The 13,930-nt window shown below is 46.3% G+C and overlaps 1 non-coding gene across 1 annotated transcript; it reads right to left on the bottom strand.

Annotated features, from left to right (window-relative positions):
* Nucleotides 1-13,823: 13,823 nt before the first annotated feature.
* LOC120693707 lies at nt 13,824-13,930 on the bottom strand. Its single transcript, XR_005683161.1, has one exon. It is a non-coding gene; the product is annotated as a small nucleolar RNA R71 (small nucleolar RNA).

The following is a 13,930-nucleotide window of genomic DNA, read 5'->3' as shown; positions in this document are numbered from 1 at the left end:
TTGGTGTATCTTCAGAAGTATGATCTGATACGTAGGATAAATACAAATACTTGAGTAATCGAGTAGAATGCTCGCATGGAGTAATCTGTATAGTTGCTCAGTTAGGATGAATCCCGTCAGATTATCCAGATAGAAACAACTATAAAGATATCCATAAACTACTCGAGCGAGCGAGTAGGTTGTCCTGACCAAGGACTGGAGTAATTTTTAAGATAGATCTATTAGGATGAACCCCGTTGAGTTATCCAAGACGAAACCATCTTAGAAATATCCAATACCTATTCGTGCTAGCGAATAGGGTGTCTAACTTGTAGACTTGAGTAACTACTAAGATTGACCGGTTAGGATGAACCCCGTCGGGTTACCCCAGAAGGACAAAATTTAGTAGTATCCATAACATACTCGAGCAAATGAGTAGTTTTTGCCTTTAAAGCAATTACCCAAGATGGACAAACTAGTAAAGGTATCCATATTCCTTCTCGAGCTAGCGAGTAGGTTGTGCCCTTATATCGAGGAAAAGGATGAGGCTTGTACAGTTACCCTGATGGAGAACTGTGTAAGCTATCCTGAACAGGTTATCCAGTCGGTATGAATCTGTAGTCAGAGATGATGCTGCCAGATTGAAAACTGCTTTTAATGTAGTCGAAAAGCCGAGGAAAACCCTTGCTTTATTAAAAAGATCAACTGACATAACCATGCTACTTGAATCAAGGATAAAATCTGCGCAAGCGTTCAATATTCTAGGAATTGGGTACCTCATTACCATCTGCATCAGTAATTCTATATGATCCAGGTCTTGTGACCTTAGACACGATGAAAGGTCCCTCCCATTTGGAATTTAACTTGTGCAGTCCTGTTTCATCTTGAATCCTTCGTAGGACTAGATCTCCTATATTGAAAGATCTTTGCTGGATAATGCTATCATGTTAACGTCTGACTCTTTGAAGATATCTAGCCGATTGGGTCAAAGCATTGATCCTGACCTCTTCAACTAAATCTAACTCAAGTTGTCGAGCTTCATCTGCCTCTCCTTCTTGATACGCTTCTACTCTTGGAGATTTCCAAATGATATCTGTAGGTAGTATAGCCTCTGATCCATAGGTGAGGAAGAAAGGAGACTGTCCAGTTGCTTTACTAGGCTGCGTTCACAGCCCGCAGACTACATGGGTTAGTTCTTGAATCCACTTGCCACCTTTCTTGGTGTTGGCATCGTAGAGTCTCTTCTTCAAGACGTCGAGTACTAAGCCATTGATGCTCTCTACTTAACCATTAGCTCTAGGATGAGCTACTGAAGCGTACTTGACCTCAATGCAAGAATTATTGCAGAAATCCCAGAAGGACTGTGATGTAAAGTTAGAGCCAAGATCTATAATGATGGTGTGAGGAAATCCAAACCGATGAATGATGTAGGAGATGAAATCCACTGCTCTATCTGATGAGATCTTAACAATGGGCTTGTACTTGATCCACTTAGTAAACTTGTCGACTGCTACTAGTACATGATTGAATCCTCCTGGAGCTATGGTTAATGGTCCGATCATGTCCAAACTCCAACAGGCGAACGACCATGATGGAGGGATTGTTATCAGGTTGTGTACTGGGACGTGGGTCTTCTTGCCGAAGAATTGGCAGCCACGACATCGTCTGACAAGGTCTTCTGCATTTGAAACAGCTATTGGCCAGAAGAACCCTGACCTGTAAGCCTGGCCGACTAGTGTCCTTGATGCGGCATGGTTGCCGCAAACTCCTTCCTGTATCTCCCTGAGGATGTCTTTGCCTTCTTTACGGGTTACACACTTCATGAGAATGCTAGAGGCAGAGCGCTTGTAGAGGTTGTCACCGACGAGGAAGAAACCCTTGCTTCGCGTGATGATGCGGGCAGCTTCGGTGCTCTTAGCATCAATGTGTGGTGGAAGCTTGAACTCCTTTGATGAAGTCGATGAACTGGGTCCGCCAATCTTCTTCGATCATCAATACTTCTCTGACTGTGGCCGGGGCCTCCGCGTCAGTAACTTGTTGGCTTTGTACCTTGACTGATGGATGATGAAGTTCATGAACAAAGACTCCAGGTGGAATGGTTGCTCGAGTAGATCCAAGTTTGGAAAGGAGATCAACTCCCACGTTATTGTCACGGTCCACGTGGTGGATTTCCAATCCTGCGAACTTGTTCTCGAATTTTCTGATTTCTTCGACGTATGCGTCCATTATATCCTTGTTGATGTCCCATTCTTTATTTACTTGCTGGACGACGAGTAGAGAATCGCCGTAGACAAGTAGTCGCTTGATGCCGAGAGAAACTGCTAGGCGAAGCCCGTGTAGCAGTGCCTAATATTCTGCTTCATTGTTGGAAACTTTGAACAAGATTTGGAACACATACTTTAGTTGTTCCCCCTTGGGGGAGATGAACAGAACTCCCGCACCGCCCCCGTCGAGCTTGAGTGTGCCATCGAAGTACAATACCCAATGCTCAGGGACGTTGTGAGGTGTTGGGATTTGATTTTCTCGCCATTCAGCTAAGAAATCGACTAGTGCTTGTGACTTGATTGCTGTCCTTGGCTTGAATTTGATTTCCAAGGCTCCCAGTTCAACTGCCCATTTTTAGATTCGTCCCGTGGCATCCTGATTGTGAAGTATATCCGCCAATGGGAAGTCAGTTATCACTGAGATTTTGTACTCGTCGAAATAGTGTCGAAGCTTCCAGGAGGTGATTTGAATTCCATACATAATTTTCTGGATTGATGGATATCTAACCTTTGATTCAGAGAGTACTTCGCTGATGAAGTAGACTGGTCTCTGAACGCCGTAAGTGTGACCTTCCTCCGGATGTTTGACTACTATCACCGTACTGACTACATGAGTAGTCGCAGCGATGTAGAGGAGTAGTTCTTCACCTGGTAGTGGAGCTGGGAGAATTGGCGGCGACTGGAGATGATGCTTGAGGTTATCGAGTGCTTCCGCGGCTTCTGAGGTCCTCTCAAATTTGTCTTGTCGCTTGAGGAGCTTGAAGAAGGGTAGGCCCCATTCACCAAGCCTGGACAAGAACCGGTTCAAGGCTGCCGCGCAGCCTGTGAGCTTCTGGACGTCCTTGATGGTAGCTGGGGCGTCCATAGCCATGATGGCATTGATCTTATCTGGGTTGGCCTCGATTCCTCAGTTGCTGACAATGAATCCGAGTAGTTTTCCAGAGGGTACACCGAAGACACACTTAGTTGGGTTGAGCTTCCAACGGAATTTTCGCAGGCTATTGAAGGTTTCCTCTAGGTCAGTGATGAATTGATCCTGGGTCTTGGTTTTGATGACAACATCGTCAACATAGGCTTCAATGTTGCGGTGTAGCCGGTCAGCGAAGCACAGCTGTATCACACGCTGGTACGTGGCACCAGCGTTCTTCAACCCAAAGGACATGGTCTTGTAGGCGTATGCCTCGTAAGGGGTGATGAATGCCATCTTGATTTGGTCTTCTTCTTTCAGGGCTATCTGATGATAGCCTGAATAGCAGTCGAGGAAGGATAATAGGACACATCCTGCAGTGGAATCGATTACTCGATCAATGTGAGGTAGCCCAAAAGGATCCTTTGGGCAATGCTTGTTTAAATCGGTGTAGTTGACGCACATCCTCCACTGGTTGTTGTTCTTCTTCTAGACAAGTACAGGGTTGGCCAACCATTCGGGATGGTAGACTTTCTTGATGAACCCTGCTGCGAGTAGTTTCGCCAGCTCTTTCTTGATGGCTTCTCGCTTGTCCGGGGAAAAACGTCGTAGCCGTTGCTTCTTTGGAGTAGCTTTAGGGTCGACTTTCAAGGCATGCTCGATCAACTCCTTGGGCACCCTTGGCATATCCACTGGTTTCTGCGCGAACACGTCTCGGTTGGCCCTAAGAAAATTGACGAGCTCAAGTTCCTATTTGTCGCCCAAGCCAACTCCGATGATAGCAGTTTTGGAGTCATCTCCCTCTTGTAGCTGTATAGTCTTGGTGCCCACGTCACCGGTTGGTTTAACCGACGACTGGCTTGATTTCTTGGATGGTGTTGAGTCCTTGTTGAGTGAGAGTTCCTTAGCGGCAGCAAGTATTTCGCTGACAGAGCTAGGAACTCGGATTGTGGAAGCATTATCTATTACTTCCTTGTCGCACTCGAAGGACTTGAGGAGGCCTCATCTCAGGGAGAGTACTCCTGTGTTGCCTGGCATCTTGAGGAGCAGGTACACATAGTGTGCTACTGCCATGAATTTAGCCAGCACAGGTCTTCCCAGTATGGCGTGGTAGGAAGATTCGAAGTCAGCTACTTCGAACTTGATGTACTCCATCCGGAAGTTTTGTTCTGTACCGAATGTGACCGGAACGGTAACTGAGCCGATCGGTGTAGAAGAATTACCGGGAACGATGCCGTAGAATGGGGTCTTGCTTGGGGTGAGCAGACTCATTTAGTTGAGACCCATCTTAGCCAATGTACTCGCGAAGATCAAGTTGAGCCCGCTGCCGCCATCAATGAGTACTCGAGTGAGCTTGGATCCTTGGACAACTGGGTCGAGTACTAGAGGGAACTTTCCGAGTTTAGAGAAGCTGGTCCATTGATCCTCCCTGGAGAAGGTGATGGGGACCTTGCTGTATTTTAGTGGCCTCTAAATTGCTAGCTCAACTGAAAGGATTTCTCTGAGTAAAAGCTTCTGGGCTCGCTTGGAGAAGCTAGGATCTCCTCCAAATATGACGTTGATGACATTTTGCGGCTGTAGGAACCCGTCGGGGTCTTTCCTTTCGTCATTGTCATCCTTGTTCTGCTTTTTCTTAGGAGCATCTGGAGGTGCCGACTGGAAGGATTTGCGCAGGATCGTGCACTCCCACATCGAGTGGTTGCTCTTGGGGTGGATTGGGCACCTTTTGTTGTGAAGGATCTTGTTGAACTGATCCTGCGGCTTATCGTTCTTCTTACCACGTGGGATGCGATCCATAGTACCGACAGTGTCATCAGGTTTGTGCTTACGCGCGGGATCCCGCTGGTTGCTAGGGCCTCCACGGTCGTTGTGACACCTCCCATTGTTCTCGTTGTTACGATGTGGGAAGCGGCTACGTTCTTGCTCCTCTTCATCTGCCTAGCGCTGCATCATGTCTCATAGCTCCACTACCATTTTGGGGCGGTTACGTCCAAAGTCACGGTATAGAGACTGAATGGTAATGCCCCTCTGGAAGTAGTCGATGACGTTGTCGTCGGCGACGTTGGGGATGGTGGCTCTTGTGTCGAAGAAGTGCTTGCCATAGGATCTAATCGATTTTCCTTGCTCCTGCTTGCACATCGACAAGGCGTGTTGAGTAGCTACTCGATGTAGCAACCCTTGGAAGTTGTCGATGAAGGCCTTCTTGAGATCATCCCATGAGTGTATGGACTCGCGTGCCAAGTTCTCGAGCCACGTGAAGGGTGCGGGCTCCAGGGCCATCGGGAAGTAGAGGACCTTGGTGGTGTCTCCTCCAGCAACACTAACAGCGGTCGAGTATAGACGTAACCATTGAGCAGGGTCTTGCTTACCGTCATACTTCTGGATGTTCGTTGGCTTGAAGTCCTTTGGGTACTCGACGTTGTCGAAGACTCTGCTAAGGGCTTGGAAGTGATCGGAGTAGTTTGCAAGCTACGATCTGCGTCTTGCGTTGATGATGTCCTGTGCGTCCAGTATGGAATCGGCTACTTCTTCCCTGTTGTGGGCGTGGTTGTTGTTGCGACTTGGTTGGGGCCCAGGAGCTTGGTTTGCCGGTGGTTGGCCACCCCTAGGGCGATTGATGCTTGCGACTTCTTGATCCTCTTGATTTCTTTGATTTTGCTGCTCCTGCTATTGTTGACGATGATGGCCTCCAGGAGTACGGCTTGCTTGAGGTATGACCGTTGCGGTGGCCCTCGACCGAGTGCCATGAAGCGAGGACAACGGATTTTGTCTCTCGAGTTGTTCAACAACATTTTTGGCAAGGTCTATGACACGTTCCTTCTCCGAGTTTTGAGGCATCTGCATGAGCCGCAGGGTTGCTTCTGTCATCGCGGCAATTGGGGGTCTGAAGACTGGATCTGCGACGTTGTTGAATTCGTTGTTGAGATTGTGCAGGGGAAGGCGAGCTCGCTCGGTAGCTCGAACCCTGCGATCTCCTTTATGTTGATTTCTTGCCCTGCGAGCTGTGCGAGTAGCTTCATCCTCATCTTGTGGAGCGTCTTGGGTCAAATTGTCTTCCGAAATCTGATCCAAAGCTTCGTTGGGATCGTGTTGGCTAGGAGCACCTCCGGCTTGTTGGTTGATCACCGAAACTAGACGTTCGGGGGAGAAACTTTCCAGATCTGATTCGTAATCAGCTAGGACAGTTTCCCCGGAACCAGTTTCCCTCTCAGTTGCAAGAGGAGTACTGTGTTGGAACGGAAGATCATCAATGCTGGCAACTTCTCGAAGGTTATCGAGTAGTTCTGCGAGTGTGAGACTTTGGCAGGACTTGAGTTGGATTTTTGCCAGCGCATTGGTGATGAAATCCAGGCTGTCTTGAGCTGACTTGACTGGATCTGGATATACGTCGAAAACGGGTGCCTCCCGGCTAGCGGTGACTAAGTGGTTCTCGGCGCAGAAAAGATGATCCAAGCTGTTTTCATAGATGGATCTGATCATCTATTTGTAAGTAGATGATGCATTGTGCAACCCGAAGATGGGTTGAGCAAGAGGAGTCTCAATCCAAGTAGAGTTCAGATCGAGATTGATCTGAGTCCGAGTGGAACTTGAGTTGTCTTCGAGTCTCATCTCAATCTCCTTGGCGAGGTCGGGAAGCAACATTACGTCGTGATCTCTTGATCCGGCGAGATTGTGGGAGCCTTTCGATGTGGTTGCCTTCAGCATGGGTGAATTGGTTAGGTGGCTGTCAAAGCCGCTCGAACCATTGGCGACGCAGACCCATGAGCCGAAGACGAAGGTGGTGCCTTGAGGAGGCACCGTAGTGCTGAAAGCGAAGGTGGCCATCGAACTCGCTGATGAACTCGCCGAGTCCCCTACCTGGCGAGCCAGCTGTCGGTGTTTACCGCCAAGCCTACTCAGGGATACCCTTAGCAGTAAGGTTTGTAGGTAGCGATTGACTGCTCTGGAACTTGATGGTACAAGGAACACAAAGATTTAGACAGGTTCGGGACGCGAGTTGCGTAATACCCGACGTCCTGTGTGGTTGTTTGTATTACCTTAGGTTTTGATGTTGTTTTGAGGGGGTCCCAGCCCGCCCTTATATATCCGGGGGGACAGGGTTATATGGAAAGTCCTAGCCGAGTACAGTTGGAGTTCTACTACAACACAATCGGGTAGTTTCATTTGCACTGCAGCCAGTTCTACGCCGATTCGGATAGTTACAAGAGAGATAAGGTACATCCATGAGCTATCCTTTACTCTAGAACATTCTATGCCTATAAGCAGTCCCGCTACCCCGGGCCTGACACCTCGTCCCCGCCGCGCCCCAGATCCGGCCGCCTTCGCCCGGTCGCCTCCTCGCCGCGCGGTCGTCCCTCCCCGCCGCCGCCTGTGCCCGTACGCCTCCTCCCCGCCAGATCCTACCTCCCCGCCGCCACCAGGGCCGCCCGCCTCCCCGTGAGCCGCTCTTTCCCCGGCTGTGAGCTCCATCCGCCGACCACTGACATGTGGGGCCCGGGTGCCCACTAACATGTAGGGCACGGCTGTAAGCCCCTTGTTAGGGTTAGGATTAGGGTTAATGGTTTAGAATTTAGAATTTAGATTATTTAGTTGATTTCTATTTAAATTAGGACAAACGTGAAATATAGTCCGTTTTTTATTTAAATTGTATCTTAATTATTTAGTTGCAAGTAATTATTCAAAAGAATTTAGGATTTAGAATAATTAGAGTAATTTGTATTATTTAGGGTTAATGGTTTAGAATAATTTGAATAATTTAGGGTTTAGAATAAATTGAATAATAGCATGCGTCCCCATATTTCCCATGTCATATTCTATTCAAATTAGCAATTTTCAATCTTTATAATTTTGTTAATTCAAAGTGTATGATTTCCCGATTATCAATTTCCCCATGTGATATTGTTGATACAATGTGTTAATTCAAAGTCTTCATATTGTAGTGCCCATGTGATATTGTATTCTAATATCAATTCCAGACTTGTATTAATAAAGTTTGTACTTTCATCATATATTATTCAAAGTAATTATAATTTCTAATGTGGTTAATTATGAATTCAAATTAGTTTCAATGGCTTTTTAATGTAGAAGTCGTAATGGATCGTCCATCGTCATCTTCCCCACGAAGGGATGTTCCCGCACCTCAAGATGATGAAATCAAGCTAATTGCATCCCAGACGGAGTGGGATGTTGGGTATTTTAACGACTGTGAATAAATCCACAAGCACACGGATACCATTGTAGTTTTCACCCGTGAGTGTTCAAGGGTTATCGTATCAACAGGGAACATGTGTGCACTAACTTCTAACTGAGTCGGTCCAAGAACACACCAAGATAAGTGGCGAGGATAGAGAGGATTCCTGAGGTAGCACTTAGATGAGTTAAGGTCGATCTCTCAGGCTAGATACTCGCTTCGGGGACCGGCTTACCCCTGAAATGGTCAGGAGACTCCGGCCAACGGCTCTACGCTATATCCGAACGTGGAGGGCTACTAAGGACCAACAAGGCTGCCACCACCTGTGGACTACCTCATAGACCGTGGGATATAAGGCAAACGAAGGTAATCCTTAGCCTAGACACCACGTCTATGCTACTAATTACTACCACAGTCTAACTACGTTTGGTACCCCGTAGCAAACTATGACACTCTGTATAAATTCAGAGCGACGAATCCGCGAGTAAGAGAACTGATCTCAATCAAAGATAAGTACTATGAAAGAATAGTAAATCACAAATACCAACTTACTTTACTATGAAAGAAGCCAATATCCGTAGAGGTGCAGCTTGGAGAAGAACACCGACAGGCTTGGTGCTTCCCCGAACTACTCCTCACTCTCCTCCTTTATTCTAGCACTAGCGAACTAGTGCATCGCCTTTGCAATGTGGCTCTAATCCTATTCTTGAATGGTGTGTGTGAGAGGGGGTGAGGGAGGCCCCTTTTATAGTCCTAATAGGTCAGTTCCCGCCCTCAATAAATATGGAAACATAGAGCACCGCCTTAGAGTGGATAAGAACAAGCTTCCCGCCAAAACTGAGGCCGATTGGCGCCGACATGGAGCCGGCCGACCCTGTGGTTCGGCCGGCCCACGGGTGTCACCTCTCAGGCCGCCTTTCGTCCTGGACACTGCTAAGTGGGCCCCCAACTTGTGTATGTCGGTGCCGGGGCTTTGTTCGTCAAATTTCTTTGTCAAATTGCCCATTTTGTAGGTGAAACGCGGGACGGGATCTTCTATGTGTTTTTCTCTATGTTCACTTGTGTTTTCCTCATATTTCACCAGTGGGTGCCTGCAAATCATAATTCACCAAATCTCGTGGAACTCGTTAGAATTAAACCCTACAACTAAGTTTCGTGATTGAATATTACGAAAAGATGCAAGAGTTGACGGTTCCATTTCTGACTCAAGGACCGTCAACAACACCCCCACACTTAGCCTTTGCTCGTCCTCGAGTGAAGGAGAAAGGACTAAGGTGAAACATAACTTCCAAAGGTATGAAGCGAGCATAAGAGATATTCCGAACCTCACCTTGCACTTGTGAACTTTGAAGTGTCTATCATGCCATCTTGGGTAGTTGAGGAGTGGAACGTCATGAATCAAGTCACCTCAACTCTACATGTTAAGTAGCTTGGGATTTTTTTCAAAGAGTTTTAAAAAACAAACCTTGCTTAGCTCCTCATTTGATACTCTCGGATCACTCAAGGTGTATAAGTCCTCACCAAGGCATTTGACTTGCCCCTTTTTTTTCATCCTACTTCTAATGATGGCCATATGTGGAGCTTAAGGTAGGTATGAAGGAAAAGGCATACTTGCATCACATATATTGCAAAGTCAAAAACCAGATCCAAGGAGGAAAACTAGTCATACTATCAGATCAAGATGTGCACGTGTATGGATATGGTGGATGGTATATGGTGGATGGAAACTCCTTTTGTATGGTCTCTCTCCATTTGTAAATTCTTTTTCAGAGCATGGCTATCTCTTTTTTTTTCTTTTCTCTTTTTTTTCATGGACCTTCATGTGTCCAACTTTTTTTTGTATGCTTGGACCTTCATGTGTTCACTTTTTTTTTCTTATAGCCCATGTCTCTTTTGTAACAAAAGATGGAGAGAGAGACCACAATCACATAATGTGGAGTTTTTATTTTGTGGGATGTAAGAAGTGCTAACTTCTCATTGAAGCATAGCAAGGGGGTATATGGTGTGCACGTGAATCTTGATCATGAAAGCATGAAAAGAATTCTTCTGAGGGTCACAACAATTTGACAATGCTCAATGCAAAGACAAGCAGCAACTATGTAGGGGTTTTCAAAATAATTAATTATATGGCTCTGGTAGGACTTTGGCAAATCAAAGAGGAGCTTTGCAAGTTTTTTTTCTTTTTTTTTCAAAATAAATTTTCCCAAGTACTTAAACATTAAGAGCGAAGATCATGTCATCAAGCCATATCACACACATCAACTACTTAGATGAGCATGTGGTCCTAAAGATATTTGTTCACAAGCATCAAGATGATAAGTAAGGAATAAAACATATGTAAGCCAACCATAGAAAGTATGTAAAGCAAGAGGGTCATGTTGATTCATTTTATTTGAGCTTGATTTAAAGGATCAGTTTTAAAACTCATTCAAACTCAGGAACCTAGGAGTGTGAGGCTTTTGGTTCCATACCTTCGTGCTGGGTAGACGATCTGGGGGTCAGGTGACCCCCCCCCCCCCCCCCACACACACACACACTTGTTCTTTTGCCTGCATTTTATTAGGGGACAAAGCAAAACAAAAGGATCCTAGGAGAATAAGGGTTGTCTAGCCTATTTTGTTTATTTGTTATTACTTTTTTTTGGATTTTATGGCTAGGTTTCTTCAATGAAGTTGATCACATTGCACTCTTTATTATCAGGTTCTAGGAAGATTTTCAGACGATGGCCATTTACTTTGAAGGTCTTACCTCCGTCATCTTGGAGAGTGATTGCTCCGTGTGACACGACGTTGATGACGGTGTACGGTCCTTCCCATTTGTTACGAAGCTTGCCATGTCCAAATAGCTTAACCCTGGAATTAAAGAGCAATACCTTATCTCCCGGCTTGAACTCCTTCTACTTGATTCTTTTGTCGTGCCATTTCTTTGTCTTCTCTTTGTAGATTTTCGCACTGTGGTATGCTTTGTCCCTCCATTCTTCCAGCTCTGATAGCTGTTGCTTTCTGAGCATTCCGGCTTTCTTAAAGTCCATGTTGAATATCCGGATTGCCCAGTGTGCCCTGTGCTCTAGCTCAACAGGCAAGTGCATGTTTTCCCGTATACTAGCTGATAGGGTGACATGCCCAATGGTGTTTTGTATGCAGTCCGATATGCCCAAAGCGCATCGGGGTAGCTTCGTCTTCCATGATTTCCCCATCTCATGTACTGTCTTTTGTAGAATATTCTTGATTTGTTTATTTGATATTTCTACTTGACCATTGGTTTGGGGGTGATATGGAGTTGCAATGTTGTGCTGTTGACGGTCATTAAGTACGAAATATGACCGTCAACTATACTCATTAAAGAAGGAAACCTATACCTCTTACTTTCATATTTGTATCACTAACCTAGCTCCACAGTTGTTTTCGAGAATTTATGTTTTCAGGAGCACAAGTCCAGAATAAGACGAAAACACAATGAATACGCAGACAGAAGACACAGACGATCGTGTCCTACGTAACATGAGAAAAGGAGGCTCACAAACAAGACCAAACCAACCAACCAAGCCCTGGCACCGACTATCTGACATCAGGACCCACCAGGCAGTGTACCAGAGAAGGTCGGTGGCAAATGGCGACAAGGGGGGGTCGGCCGACCCCACCTGGCAGCCACTGAGGCTGAGTTTTGGCGGGAAGCTTGATCCTATCCTCTAGAGGTCGGTTAGGCATGTTTTCATGTATAGTTTTGGCGGGAACCGACCTCAAGCACTATATAAGGGGCCTCCCACCACTCTCTCACACACACCACTTGAAGGCCTCTCTCTCTACACTCTCTTGTGACTTGTACTCCTTAGGGTAGTCGAGGTAGGCTAGTACTTCATCTCCTTAGCGAATCCAGTCGTCCTCGGGGTTGGCGAGCAATCCTCGGCCTCTGGTATGGCTTTGAATTCCGACTTTCTTTATGCTATTCATATTGAGTTTGTTCTTGGTTATCTTGCTATGTTCGTAGCTTGCTTAGCCTTAATCAGTGATTTACCAAGTTATTCTAGTTGCATGCTTAGACCAGATGATCTGGGTAAGGACATCGGTTCGTTGTGCTTTCGGACTTGCCTTAGCATCTTACCTGTCCATCCGAAGGGTGGGGGACCCAGGGGTGCTATGGTAGTGACCTCATATGCGGGCATGGTGCCCGAGTATGTGGGATCCTTCAGTATGATGGTGCTCCACGGTGTGACTGGGGTAGACCGCAGGTGGTGACAGCCCTGTCGGTCCACCGGGAAGCTGCTTCTCGGTTAGCGTACTCTCCGATGTTCGGGTACGGTGTAGGAGTTCATGCAAAGATGAAACGGGACTAGATGTTCTCCAATGCGGGTCATTCTCCCTGATGTCCCTAATTTCCCGACACCTGCAGCTCTAAGCAATGTGGCTAACATAACTTATCCGCTAACATGAATAGTATACTAGGAATCTTTGCCTATGCTCCCACTAACCTTAGGATTGCTTGCTTATTCTTTATTCATGAGAGTTGGTTGTTCTGTGTGTGTCACATTCCCCATGATTATCATTTATATGTCACTTACCCCTGTATAGTCAGTGGTCTTTATCTTGCTTCATATGTGTCATGGTTATGCAACTAAGTAAATACTCTTTACACAACCTAGCCATCCCTTGGGAAAATATAAATAACGATACCCTGAATACTTCCGGGTGAAATGCTACAACGGTATATCCGTGCACATGCGGATCTTTCTGTAAACATTAAGACATGCCAACACTAGCATTTCTGGCGGTGTTGCTAGGAACTAACCACTCCTAGTGGCGACGCTAAGAAATGCCAACAAGCATTTCTGGCGCCATTGCAGGGGATGGCACTAGGTGTAAAGTATATTTACTAAAGTACATAAACATGGCAATATAAGTAAGAGGTAGCTACTGCTTATACAGGCTAATGTGTTTATCTTTTTGTTTTCTCCTGATTGGATGAAAACAGGGTAGTGTATGTCTGGTTTCCCTTGCTGACAAATTTTGTTGAAAATCCCGAGAAGCTCGTGAGAAGGGTCCGACCTCGCATCGTCCCTTCTCCGATCTCGCAGTCGACAAGAGAGCCAGCTTCCCAAGCACCATCAATCACTGAACTCATGGCTGAGAAGACTCTCCGCGACTTCTCCGTCCCCTCAGCTGCCAATGTGGCAACTGGACCCAACGTTGATGTTGGGGACGTGAACTTTGAGATGAAGTCCAGCCTCATAAACATGGTGCAAGCTAGCCCATTTTGTGGCAAGCTGAATGAGGATGCCAACGGTCATCTCCAGAACTTCCTGGAGCTTTGCAAGACCGTAACCATACGGGGCGTTACGGTTGACGCCATTAGGCTCCGCCTGTTTCCTTTCTCCCTCCTAGGGAAAGCAAAACAGTGGTTTTATTAGAACAAGGAAGCCGTCAGCACGCGGGACAAATGTTCCATGGCGTTCCTCGCTAAATTCTTCCCGTTGGGCAAAACAAATGCCCTACGTGGAAGAATTTCATGTTTTTAGCAGATAGGGATGGAATCCACCCTAGAAGCTTGGGAGAGACTGCAAGAATACATACTCATCTGTCCTCATCATGGGAT

This window comes from Panicum virgatum, chromosome 9N (assembly GCF_016808335.1).
Source record: "Panicum virgatum strain AP13 chromosome 9N, P.virgatum_v5, whole genome shotgun sequence".
Lineage (NCBI taxonomy): Eukaryota > Viridiplantae > Streptophyta > Magnoliopsida > Poales > Poaceae > Panicum > Panicum virgatum.
Note: the sequence above shows the minus strand (reverse complement) of the source record. Positions and strands in the feature narration are given on the sequence as shown.